Genomic DNA, 13509 nt, shown 5'->3' on the forward strand with positions numbered 1-13509 from the left:
ACGCTTGGGCGCCCCGCGCCAGGACGGCCAGTGAGCGCATCCCTCTGCTGTGTCGGAGGCTCTGGCGCCGCCAGCCTCCCGGTCCAAACTCACTGTCTGCTCCTTCCCTGGACACTGCCGCCTGTTCCATGCACTGCACACTTGACTGAGCTCTGCTGACTTGGGGGCGGGTGGGGAGCTCAGTCTCCTAATCGGAACCAGGCTTGTGTCCCTGTGGGTCCCGCTCCCCGCGCCGCGCATGGGGGTGAGCCCGGGAGAGGCGCGGACCTGCGGCACCGGGCAGCGCCAGTCCCCGGGCTGAGCCAACTTCTCCTTGCTGGCTGGGCGACTGCCCAGCGCTGTGCGGGGACTGGGCTTGCACCAGGGGTAAGAAGCCCCGCTGTCTTCGAGGCGGCCCGGCTGGAGAGGAGCTGCCCCAGGGCGGGCCGCAGTCTGACTTTTCCCGGCTAGGTCGGGGCGCAGCAGCGGGGGCAGCATTTTCGGATGAGTTCTGGCAGGTTGCGTATCCCACTGTTCCATGGAACGTTGTCTGGGACAGCCTGGCCACAGGTGCTGGGCCTGTGTGCTGTGGGAGAGAAGCCCCCATGTTCTCAGCTGCTGGGTGGTCGCGTCTCTGCACTCTCCCGTCCCGCCCCCACCTGCTGCAGAATCTGGAAAACTGGTCTAGGGGCCGTGTTAAATCCGAAGAGACCTTGGAGATTGGTTGGAGTTGGTTTGGTTTGATTTTTAATGGACAATGCTGTGAAGTTGTACACAGAAATAGAGGGGCATGCGCCGAAACTCCTGCATGCCTGAACGGTCACCACACTCACGCCCCTTGACTGCCCTTCCTCAAAGCTGCCAGGCCTCCTACGAAGAAGGGTCTGAAAATCCATCCCAAGCTCTCTTTGGCCTTGTGTGTCCTCATGTATCTCCGGAGATGACATCTTGTTTCCGCCTCACCTACTCATCACTATAAGGCAGTCATTTGACTGACTTGTTCATTAGGAACAACGGTGATATTCAAATAAAAGTCAAGGTACCTTCCCAATTCCATTTGGGTGATAGAAAAGAAAAGCTTAATGTCCCTTGCAGCATGAAGTGGGGAGAGAATGGGGGAAAGAGAAAAGAGACATTGTGAGACATTCTGAGAAAAGAGACAATGGAAAATAGTGAATTCCATTTATACAAACTGATAGGCTTGGAAAGAAACAAGGGGCCAGATGAAGTATGATAAACTTTTATTTGATGAAAACTTTTAAAGGTCAGTTCACATATCATAAGCCATTCTCCCCTTCCACGTTTAACATTGAAAAATTAAAAGTGCTCTGCTGGACTGGATTCATCTTTCTCATTAACTTTAAGTTATAGTGTCATGGGAGTTATTACTGCTGTTAAAAAAAGTAAAATGATATTTTCTTACGTAAGTCTTCTATCAGAGACACTAGTCGGTGCTATTTTGAGGCTCATGGAGAGTACTGAATATTTTATCTATCAATTAGGAAGTGTTTGGTCATCAGACTGGTCACTTCTCACATGCCCTCAGGAGAGCCGCTGCTGAGTCTGTTTCACCCCAGCCTGGGTTTTGTTGACCAGAAAGAATAGACCGGGGAAGGCCTGGGGGATCATGGTAGGGTGATCTCCAAACCACCACACGCTTCCTCCCACCCAACATATCTTTTTGACTTCCTTTATGTAATATAAAAGCTGTTTCTAAAAATTGTCAATGACGTTCTAAAAGATTTAATCAGACTTTTGAAACCCTTTATAAGATGCAGTATTTAAAGGCATCCTTAGTTAACCTTTTGTAATAGGAAGAATCATCCTGTAAGTGAGCAGTTTTATAGTTTTATAGCAGTGTTATAGCAGTTCTGCACTTGCCTTTCCATAACACCAGTGTTCCTCAGATCTCTTCACCTAAGCTTCTGCAATATCCATGCGCATCAGACTTTCATATGGCTAGCATGGACTGGTTACAGTACTTTACCTAGAACTTGAACTTTCTATTATCAGTAAAATTCATTGGATGAGTGGATAAAAGTGTGGTGAGACTTGAAGTACAGTATGTTCATTTGTCAGCATCAGCAGAGTACTGTGGTTTGAGTAGATAATAGCTTTCTCAATGGGAAGTTTGTTCAGTGGGCTATTTTGCCCAAATGCACTGACAGCTCAGTGCTATGGCTTTTGACACAGTAATACTATTCTGTAGGCACTGTGCCAACGTATTCAAAGAAGAAAATAAAAGCAAAAATATTCTGAACTTTAAAAGTACGTGAACTGGATATCTGCACAGGTAACCAGCATTACAAAAATGAAGGTAATAGTAAGTGATTAAATAGACAGTTTTTAAAATTGTCTAGTTTTTAAAATTGTCTATGCACTGTGCTTAGACATTTCAGATTATTCCTGCTAAAAACACATAAATGATGTGTTTTTAAAAAGAGCTGCAATTACTATCAAAGTCTAAAACAGACTATCCATTACAATTCAATAGCCATTTTTTTGTTTTGTTTTGTTTTGTTTAGGGAAACAACACAGGATGATGTATATATAGAGATAGATAGATAGATAGATAGATAGATATACTAATACTTCCTGGTCCCTACTAGCTGTCTTATTTGTTATTTTTTTAGTGTCAGGTAATGTTCTGGGTCTAATGAAAGGAGTCTGCAGGGGCTAGAGAGATAGGAGCGTAGGCGGTGCCCTTCCCTAGCATGTTTAATTCTCAGCACCTAGTAAGGTCCCTTGCACCCTGCCAGGAGTAATAACTGAGTACAAAGCCATGAGAAGCCCTGAGCACCACAGAGTGCGGGGTATGGCCCAAAGCAAAAAAATTGGAAAAGCAAAATAAAATCAGGAACTATGCAGTCTCTATTGTTTCCAATATGTGGCTGCCTTGCCCCACAGTACTTGCTAGAGTTCTTGTGGGAAGTCTTAGGTCTCAAACTCTGGGCTCTGTTGCTTGTTGGTTGAATTCCCAGAGGAAAATATCACTGAATTTTTTCATAATTCTCTTTACTTGTACTTCCCAGTACTCTGTACACACAGCACAAGGGTGGGAGATATTGTAGGCTTCCCATGCTTGCCCAGATTCCAGTCTGAGCACTGTGTAGTCTCCTGACCACTGACCACCCAGGTGTAGCTACAAAACACTGGAAAAGTTTAAAAACAGTGCTGCTAGTTGTTCCAGTATTTTAGATGAAAAAACCCTCCTTATTGAGAATAAGTAAGAATCTTAACTGAGTGTCCCTTTGGGTCAACCTTGTGTTTCTATGGCGGTCTGGACACATAGACGTGTATCTGACAACTTCTTGTTGGCAAGAAACAGAGAAAAATAATGTGCACAATTATTACAGTCTGATTCTCAAGTAGGGATGTGCATCAAAAATGTTTTTATTTAAAAAATGTGCGGAAGGTGAAAGAGGCATTAAAGATATAGGAAAGGATTTTCAAATATCTCTTTAACACTACTAATTTTAGGCAGATACCTCATTAAAAGTTATAGGGGACATGTTCTCTAGAATAAGACATTTTAAGAAAGATTATTAATAAATCCCAAAGTGTCATTTCTACTAAGTGATTATTTGTTATAAACTTCGTTTGGAAACAAAATTAAAGTCCTCTTAAATCATTTGATGTTAAATGATTCACTAAATTGCAAAAAAAAATACAGTTAAATAAATTATTAAAACAATAGCAACACATAAGTATTGGGATCTGAGTTAAATGGCTCTTGTTTTCTGATAAAACTAAGAATAACATAGCTAAGAAACAAAACACTTATATAGAAATGATGAAAATACAAATTGTGTCCAAAAGTACTTTAGATTAACCTAGAGGTCAATTTTGCACATTTGATTTCATAAGAATAATTTATCTAAGAATGTAATAAACATTTTTCAAAGGAATGGAAATTTTGTACTCATGCAGCAAATTGGTTTTCAGTGTGAAAATACATTTAGTTTCCAGTTTTTCCTTTCCAGTCCATATTTATGTCATCTTAAACTCACAGTCATTTAAAAAATTTAAGTCCTCAGAATGTGATAGTGGCAGTTACAGAGTGTGACTCCAAGTGAGAAAGGACATAGGTATTTATTAATTGAAAATGTTTCCTTTAATAAAGGGCTTGATTAGTTTAACCTAGTATTTTTTTTAAAGTATGGCTCCTCAAAACAATTTTGTTTGTTATGTATTTTCTGACCGCATTGGTAAGCCACTTTCAAATGTGCTGCCATCTGTTCCTTCCTTAAACTTTTCTTTCTCCTATAGAGACCCAGGGTCCAAAACAAAAGTAAATAAATAATTTAGACCATTAGAAACACACGGTTTTTGTCGTTGTTGTTGTTTTAGTTGTTACTTCAGCTATAAACTACTTTTGAAAACACTTGCTGCTCCCTGATTTTTTGTTTGTTCTTGAGCCACAACCTGTTGTACTCAGGGCTACTCCTGGCTCCGTACTCAAGGATCACTCCTGCTGGGGTGCCAGGTGACCATATGTAGTGCTGGGCGTAGAACCTGGGTAAGCTGCACTGAAGGCAAATCCCTTCCCCTTGATACCATTTCTTCAGCCCCTACACCTTGGTTTCCTATACTAATAATATTGCAATTAAATTCATTACACCTCACCCGCCACCAGAGTGTCAACACTCCTCCTCCACTATCTCTGGTGGCCTTTATCCTATGCCCCTTCTCGTGTACCCCTGCTATTATCAGACCCAGTTCTAAGGAAAGAAACTCTATTTTAAAGCACTTTTGAAAGGGAGAAGGATGCCACTTGAAATATAAGAGATCAGAAAATGAAGAAAGAAAATGTCACAAAATTCACCTTTTGTCCAGTCTACAGTAAAGACCTTTAACTCAGTTTAAGGATCTTGATCCTCACAGGCTGGAGGCACAGGTTCTTAGCCGGTTTAGGTATTTAAAGTGTTTCTTTCAGATGCCTAATGAGTAATTCATGGGACAGGGCTGGGGGCCCCTAATTACACTGAAGTGGGGTGCTGTATCAGGCTTTATTTATCATTAGAGAGAAGCACAAGGATGTCCAGCTTATCCTACCAAAGATTTCTACAATTATTATAACAATTATTTTGTTATTTGCAGTTCCGAAATTGCCTTTAAGTAAAAGCATATGCATATGTTGGCTAATAGTAAGAACTGAAATCTGAGTCTCTCTAAGTCTGAAGTAGGTTTTTTGCATTAGAAGGACCTTATGCTTAGACTGTTAAAATGTGTGCTGGATTCTGTGAGTAAGCCGGGAAAGCTGAGGTTCACATGTGTGCCTGGGAACGAGATGTTGCATGAGCATGGTCTAGTCTGTCTGAGTAACCCTGACGTTCATGGACTTTAACTTTTACTCATCCCTTGACACCCTCCATGCAAAGTGCTTACCATGGCAAGGACCCTCACTGGGCAGTTCAAGCACTCTCAACCTTGCTTTGAAATCCTGTCCACTGTGCAGTGTTTCTTGCCTAAATAGAGTCTATTTTCATTTTCCTCTTCCAATCCCTTCCTTTCCCTTTCCGATCCCTTCCGATTCCGATCCCTTCCAATCCCTTCCTTTCCCTTCCGGGCAAGCATGTCTGCAACAAAGAACCATGCAATGATTAATTAATATTCATAAGATTTTATAGTTTGTATGTTAAACCAAGGGACACAGTATTCTTGTAAGGATAATAAAAATTCTCTTTTTTTCAAAAGAATAAATGTGTCTTAAAAGTAAATTTTAAGCAAGAGGAAGGTCACTTCTGAATTCATTCTCTGCTTAGCAGTCTTACTGTGATTTTTAAAAGTAGGGGATAGAAGAGCCTCACCTTTACATATGGGGCCAACTTTTCATTATCCTCACTTTGTTCGCATGTAGACCATCAAAGCTCTTCTTGGAATCATGTCCAGTTGCCTCTGTACTTGTTCATAAATGTGTAGACATCAATAGCGTCCTGCTAAAGCTCCTGACTATAAGGAGCACCCAAACACATCTGCCCATCAACCCCTTTCACCATACTTATCAGGTCCTCTTGCATAATTTTAACTGGTATAATTGCTAATTGTAATGTTCATGGTGTAGGTGTATTAGCTGTGAATAGGAACTTTGGATGTTCTTTGAAACATCAGAGTCTATTCTAGATCAGAGGAAAAATGTAGTTGTTCACTCAAAATGTTACAAAACCATGCAGTTTCCTTTCCTGTTATAAATATTAAATAGAAAATTTACCAAGTCTTGGGAAATGTAACTGGTGGAGGGATAGGTAGGTGTTGGAATACTGTATGACTGAAATACAATCATGAACAAATTTGTAAGGGCCTATCTCACAGTGGTTCAATAAAAAAGTTTTTTAACAAAGGAAAATTTACCAAGTACCTTTCCAAAAAAAGAGAAAAAAGGAACATGGACTTTAAACCCTGGAGTCACAAAAATTTGTACCTGAAATTGCAGTTGTTTCTCTGTGTTGTGCCTCACAGGCCAACGGACCGTGGAACACAGATCAGTTTGGTGACTGATTCACAGCAGAATGTTACTGAGGTTATGGACAGTGTCTCTCTCCACTTCATCTTTGTCCAACCTCAAGTGCACCCTCTTTTTCAAAGGCAGGATGTTTTCACTCATTCAGATGTCCCGGATATCAGAATTTCATTTAGGAAAGTTGAACTTTTGAACTAGGCTACCTGTTGTCTCACCATTTTGCCTCCTTGACCATGAAAACCATCAACAAAGGTTACATCTCATTGGCCATCTACTATGATCATCTCAAACTTGGCTGGTACTGTCTGTCATTAGTTTTGTGCGTAGGACAGTGACAGCCAGCCCCACAGGTGTGAGGATCAGGGGCAGCCCAGTGATTCCTGTTTGAAGGTTGAACTTACCTACTGGGAAAGTTTTTGTACCTTCCAGTTTAGAATTGCAGGTTATATTTTATATAGGGTTCACCTCTCCTAGGCTAGAGAAATGTTGCCTACTAGAAGGGACCATGTTCAGCTTATTTTCTAAGTTCTCCATCCAGGTGGTATAACTTGAGAGAAGGAGGATCTGGAGGAAAAGAACAAAGAAATTGTTTCCTGAGTGGAAGTTGCTGGGCTGATGTGTTTCTGCAGGACCTGGTGTTCCTGCAGGCAACTGGAGGGGCCAAGAGGCTCTATCATTGGCCTTCCCACAGTGTGGGTTTCTGCCCTTAGCAGGGCCAATGGCTTCACACTTATTCTGTAGAATGAGTGTGTGATTTCTGCTCCTAGCGGGTACCCCAAACTCGGGTGGATGCTTGGAATGCTCCCATAGGCCCGTAGGTAAGGCAGTGCCACTTTGACTGGGGTGGGAGATGGCACCACCTTCCCAGTGTATCGTTCATGTGTGCTTGCAAGTGTGCTGTGATAGTATGAATATGATTGCCTTCTTGATGCATGCTTGAATATGTGCTTGTGTATGTATTTCTGTTCTTGCATGCTTATATGCCCACTTGAGTGTGTGTGTGTGTGTGTGTGTGTGTGTGTGTGTGTGTGTGTGTGTTTGCCTGCACTCATGGAACTATCAAGAGACACAGGAGTGGAGACATCAAGAGGTGTCAAATAAAAACTTTGTCTCTAAGTTTTTATTTTTTCTCACTTAATCATGCTGTCTTGGCAGTGCTCATACCTGGCAAACTGCTAAGGAAAATTATACATCCTGTGCAATACACAGACACACAAATGCATGCGATTCCATCTGCAGTAAAGCCCATGTAGAACAAAATATAGTTAGGTCATTACTCCACATGTGATTTTCAGTAGTTTCTTTGGCAGAAAGTTCCCACACCAAGTAAGTAAAGTTACTTGAGATTCATAGACAATAGCCAAGTTACAGCCAGGCGATCTAGAAATTGCAAAATTCAAGTAGAAACAGAAATCTGTGCCACATTCAGAAAAAAGAGAGGAAAATTCATTCCTGCTAAAATCACAGAAGTCATCATAAAGAATATAAAAATGAACTAAGTATGAAATAGAATGATCCCAAGATCTTGCAGGTCTAGCAGTGCTCTTCTGTCTCTTGGCATGAGGCTGTCTCAGAAAACGGGAAGGTCACATCTCCTTAGTAAAGGTAAAGGTAAAGTCCCTCCCATTGATCGTCGATTTGCTCGAGCGGGCCCAGTAACGTCTCCATTGGAGACTTTGTTGTTACTGTGTCTGGCATATCGAATACTCTCGGTAGCTTGCCGGGCTCTCCGAGATCTCCTTAGTAACTGCCCAGAATCTATGGTCTTTCTGGAATTTGTATTCAGAACTCTGTATGTTTCAAATATTTATTCTTAATGAGTTGAACTCTGCTTTACATTTGCTTCCATTTCTCCTTAAGACCATATCATGCCTTTCTTAGAGATTAAAACCAGGTTGGACTCAGTTATTGCTTGGGGCTCCAAAATACTTATGTGTTAACCTCTTCCAGAAAGTATCTTAGGAGCAGTCTTGGCTGTACACTTCTGTCTCTGAATTCTTCTTCCCTTCTCCCACTTTCCTCTCTCTTGAAATCATCTAACCATGACTGTCAGAATTCACTAGTGCTCTCCAGAAGAAGCCCTTTGCTTATTTTAGTCTCCATATATTAATTGAACTATCAGTGACTTTTATGCATCTGACTCTAGGGTTGCGATGTATTTTTCCTATCCTTAAGCTTACCCTGAGATTCAGCCTTATATAGCCACATGCCCCCTGGCATCTCCATTGAGTACCCCCTCGGAGAATTCTTTCTCTGGCACCTCCCCAGAACAAATATTGCGAGTCCCTTTCCAAATTCCCATCTCTAATAATGACAGGAAGTAATTCACATGTCCACAGTAGAAACTTCTCCATCTCATTTTCTGCTTCTAGGTACTTTTCACCTGTAATCTCCGGGACTGTAAGAGAACAAACTTTATAAAAGACCATAATTCTCAGTGGTCCTTCTTCAAAGCTCTTCACTGGATTCTCATCTCCATTGACTTAGTAAGACTAACTGGAATAATCTGAGCTATTAATGATTGTCTTGTTTAATCACCACATCCTTTCCCCCCACACACCTTATTTATCTAGGTCCACACCTGACCTCACACACTACATGCATACATACTGTATATTCCCAGGCTTCTCTCCATCTTAGCTTGACTTCCTTTTGATAATCTTGTCATGGCTCAGTTCAGTCATCTCCTCTTCCTGGCACGAAGTTCAAGTTCCTGATTCTGTATGGTTGTACTGACACCACCACCACCACCACCACCACCACCACTACCACCACCACCACCACAACTTTCCACTGCCATCCCAGTCTGAAATTAGCAAAAACACCAGAAAATGTGCTATTTAGTGATGACTTTGGCAAGAATCATCTAGCATCTGTACAAACTAAAGTATGTAAATATATTCTTGGAATAAAGAACATAAATAAGTGGAGGATAAGGGGAAAATAACATACTTCTGGATAAGAACACTGGGTAGAAACATTGTGTCATTCTTTTTACCAAGATCTAAAAATGTTCTAGAACTTATCAAATAAAATCCCAGGATGACATGGGTTCACTTCTTCTACCAAATCCCTCGAGCAAATTGATGAACAACGGGAGGACAGTGCTACAGTGCTACCAGAATGAAACATAAGAGGAGGCAACTTTTAAAAATTCAATATTCTTCCATTGCCACGTTCAGAGGAAGACATCTCAAGAAAAAAAATAGGTCAATATCTCACTTAGCATAAATGTAAAAAATCTTAAAATTTAGCTAACTATATTCAATAATATACTTGTAGAGTCATATACCAGCAAAAGTATTATTTATTCTGAGGAGATAAGGATGTTTCTGTATTTGAGAATTGATAGCACAGTGTAGGGCATTTGCCTTGCGTGAAGCCAGCCCGGCCGAGCCGGGTTTGATTCCTCCGCCCCTCCTGGAGAGCCTGGCAAGCTACCAAGAGTATTCAATATGCCAAACACAGTAACAAGAAGTCTCACAATGGAGACGTTACTGGGCCCGCTAGAGAAAATTGATGAACAACGGGAGGGCAGAATGATACCATAAAATGAAGGTATCACACTGCAATAGATGAACAAAAAGCATTTCAATGTCCCCTCAGACTAGAGAGAAATCAGGGGTTAAGGCATGTGGCTTGCACACAGTCAGTCCCTTTTGATCTCCAGCAACACATAGGGTTGCTTGTTGCCTGTGTACCTCCAAGAGTGATCCTTGAGCACAGAACCAGGAGTAATCCCAGAATTAAGCCAGGTGTGACCCCAAACAAAAAAGGTACAAATTGCCAGCAAAGTGGTTATGAAGGGAACATACCTCAACATGGTAAACTACTTCATGTGACGGTGTGCAGCTAAAATCATCCTTAAAAGCAAAAGCAAAAACTCTAAATTCCTGTCAAAACTCTGAAAATTTACTTCCTCTAAGATCAAGAATAAGACAAGGATGTCCACTTCAACATCGTTTGCTTATTTTTGTTTTGAGGCCCCGCACCCAGCAGTGCTCAAGGCTGCTCCTTGAATCACTCCTGGCAGTACACCAGAGACCATATGGGACACCAGGATCAAAACCTGATTGTCCAAGTGCAAGGCAAGTGCCCTACCCGTTGTCATATTGTTCAGCTCCACATTCATCACTTTTATTCAACAAAAGATGGGAAGAACTTATCAGAGCAATTCGACAAGACTAAAAATAAAAGACTTCCAAATAGAAATGAACTGTCACTGTTTATATATGATTTTTTTATCTGTAGAAAATTGTAGACTCCACCAAAAAACTGTTTGAACTAATGCATAAATTTAATGAAGTGTCTGGAAACAAATCTATATACAAAAATGTTGTGTTTCTATACACCAAAAATGAACTACCAAAAGAAAAAGAACTCTCGGACATTAAAAAGAGAGACATTAAGAAACATTTTAATTTATAATTGCATCACAAAGAACAAAGTACCTAGGATTAAATTAAACTAAAGATCCATACAGTGAAAATCATAATAATGACAGATATTAAAAATAAAAATAAATTGAAAGCTATTTTGTGCTCATAGATTATAAGGATTAATATTATTAAAGTATTTGTACTACCCAAAGTAATATACAGACTTAGTATAATTCCTGTCAAAACTCTAATTGAAATTTTTTTTTACAGAAACCTAAAATTCGTATGATGTCACAAAAGACCTCAAGTAGCCAAAGCAATCTTTTTTCTTCTTTTAATTTACTTATTAAAGTTTGGATCACATGCATACATTAGCATTAACTACTATGGTTTTGATGTATATAATAACCTCACCTCTATTCCACCAAAATGTCCAAGACCCTTGACCAATACCCTTAAGTTATCCACAATTCACTTTCTCAATGTGCCCCATCCCACTCCACCTTTTCCATAGCGTTATCATTTCTATCGGGTCGGCCATGTTGGCCGCTTGTAAGGCGAACGCCCTACCGCTGTGCTATCGCTCCAGCCCCGAGAGTACGAGAGTATTCGATATGCCAGACACAGTAACAACAAAGTCTCCAATGGAGACGTTACTGGGCCCGCTCGAGCAAATCGATGATCAACGGGAGGGCCTTTACCTTTACCTTTACCTATCATTTCTATCACTTAGAGTCAATGGTTTTCTATTATTTGATAATTTCTATTCCCTGTCTTGTGAGAACTTGTAATATTTGTCCTTTCACTGATTTACTTCAAATAACAATATACTCTTCAGGTCTATTTAAGCTGCAGTGAATTATATGGTTTCACATATTCTTATTATGGTATTCCACTTTGTATCCTTAGATGGAAGAGAAAAGCTGGAAACCATACTTTCTGATTTCAAGTCAATGTAAAAACATTATAGCCAAACAGAATGGTGAATTACATTAAGGAAATTTTTTAAAAATCAAGGAAAAAATATAAAATCAAGAAATAAACCTCCATAAAAGGTTAATTGACCAAGGAACAAAGAATAATCAATAGCATTGGTGGCGGATCTTCAATATATATGGTGCAGGGGACCAAGGAGATGACTCAGAGGGCAAGAACCTTGCATGCAGGAATTCTGGGCTTAGTCCCTAGCATCACTTGTAACACACTGAGCTAAAAAAATTAAAAATAAATACACAAATAATACATCAATGGTGCTAGCAAAAATGGGCTGGTACCTTACACTGTTATTTCAAAATAGATTGAAGACTTAAATGTTTTAATACCTGAAAACAAAAATGCCAAGAAAAAGTTACAGGATGAAAATTCTTTAACATGGGTCAATAATGACTGTTTTTAGATTTGACCAAAAGATAATGCAATGGGGCAGGAGCACAGTGGGAAGACATTTGCCTTCCATCTAGCTTACTGGACAACCCAGATGGTGCCTTGAACACCTGCAGGAATGATCCCTGAGGGAAGAGCCAGGAGTAAGTAGGCCTTGAACCCTGCCAAGTGTGTCTATCAAACAAAACAAAAACAAAACGTTTAATGGCAACAAAGGCAAAAATAAATGTGGCTACAGGAAATTCAAAAATTTCTTTAGAACAAAGGAAATTATCAACAAAAAGATTGCAACCTATCAAATGGGAGCAAGTATTTTCAGACCTAATCTCTAATAGGAGATTAATATCCAAAATGCATAAATATCTTTTACAAATCAGTCGATCATGATCACGATCATCCTGTTGTTTGTCGATTGCCTCGAGCAGGCACCAGTAACGTCTCCTTTCTAGCCCTGAGAAATGCTCTTTTGGGGTTAGGAGAATGAGACCCATCATTGTTACTGGTATTTGCCATATTGAGTTCGTCACGGGGAGTTTGCCAGACTCTGCCGTGTGGGCATTATACAGTTGATAGCCTGCCGGTTTGTCCAAAGTAAGAACTTGCAACCACACGCTTCTAGGAGCTGGGTTTTATAGTCTCTGGGCTTGGTTGTTGATGGGATTACCTGGCACCGGGGGCAGTTGGTGGGTGTGACGCCTGCCTACTGGAACATGGGGATCTGGATGGAGGATGCTCAATCCCGATCTGAGTAGGCTTGGAGATCTCAGCCGCCGGATCCACATACCTGGGTTCCTGGGCAGGTTCCTTCATGCATGAGGCTTGTCCGGACGTGTGGAGAGTTGTCTCAGCATGGCTGTGGCTGGTTCTGGAGGTCTTCGGTCGCAGGGGCTCTGCTCAGGGCGCGGAGGGAAACTCAAACCACCCCCCTCCAAGGGGCCCGGTGAGGACAGCCAGGCTTGGGGGCAGGAGACTCTGAGCTGTTCTTCCAGGAATTCAGTAATAACAATAAAACCTATGTTAAAATGGTCAGTGGAGTCGAATAAACCATTTTTTCAGAAGACTGCTAAGTACCAAAAAGATAATCATCGTCAATAATAATTGGGGAAATGCAGATTCATCTTTTTTTTTAATTTTTAAAAGGTAGGGAAGTACTTTATTTTCATAAATGCCAATGACATAAAAGACAAAGGAAAGCTTTAGTAATATTTAATGTTAAATGAACTTACAAGAACATGAAAATCAAATGCAATATTTAACCTCAGACTGATTTATGATGGAAGACAAACAAATTCACAAGGGCATTATTGG

At 40.7% G+C, this 13509-nt stretch overlaps 1 protein-coding gene across 2 annotated transcripts in view; it reads left to right on the plus strand.

Annotated features, from left to right (window-relative positions):
* SYNDIG1 (synapse differentiation inducing 1) overlaps positions 1-13509 on the plus strand; it is a 204967-nt gene that overhangs the window by 590 nt on the left and 190868 nt on the right. The window lies entirely within an intron of this gene.

Source organism: Sorex fumeus, unplaced genomic scaffold (assembly GCF_029834395.1).
Source record: "Sorex fumeus unplaced genomic scaffold, SorFum_2.1 ptg000128l, whole genome shotgun sequence".
Taxonomy (NCBI): domain Eukaryota; kingdom Metazoa; phylum Chordata; class Mammalia; order Eulipotyphla; family Soricidae; genus Sorex; species Sorex fumeus.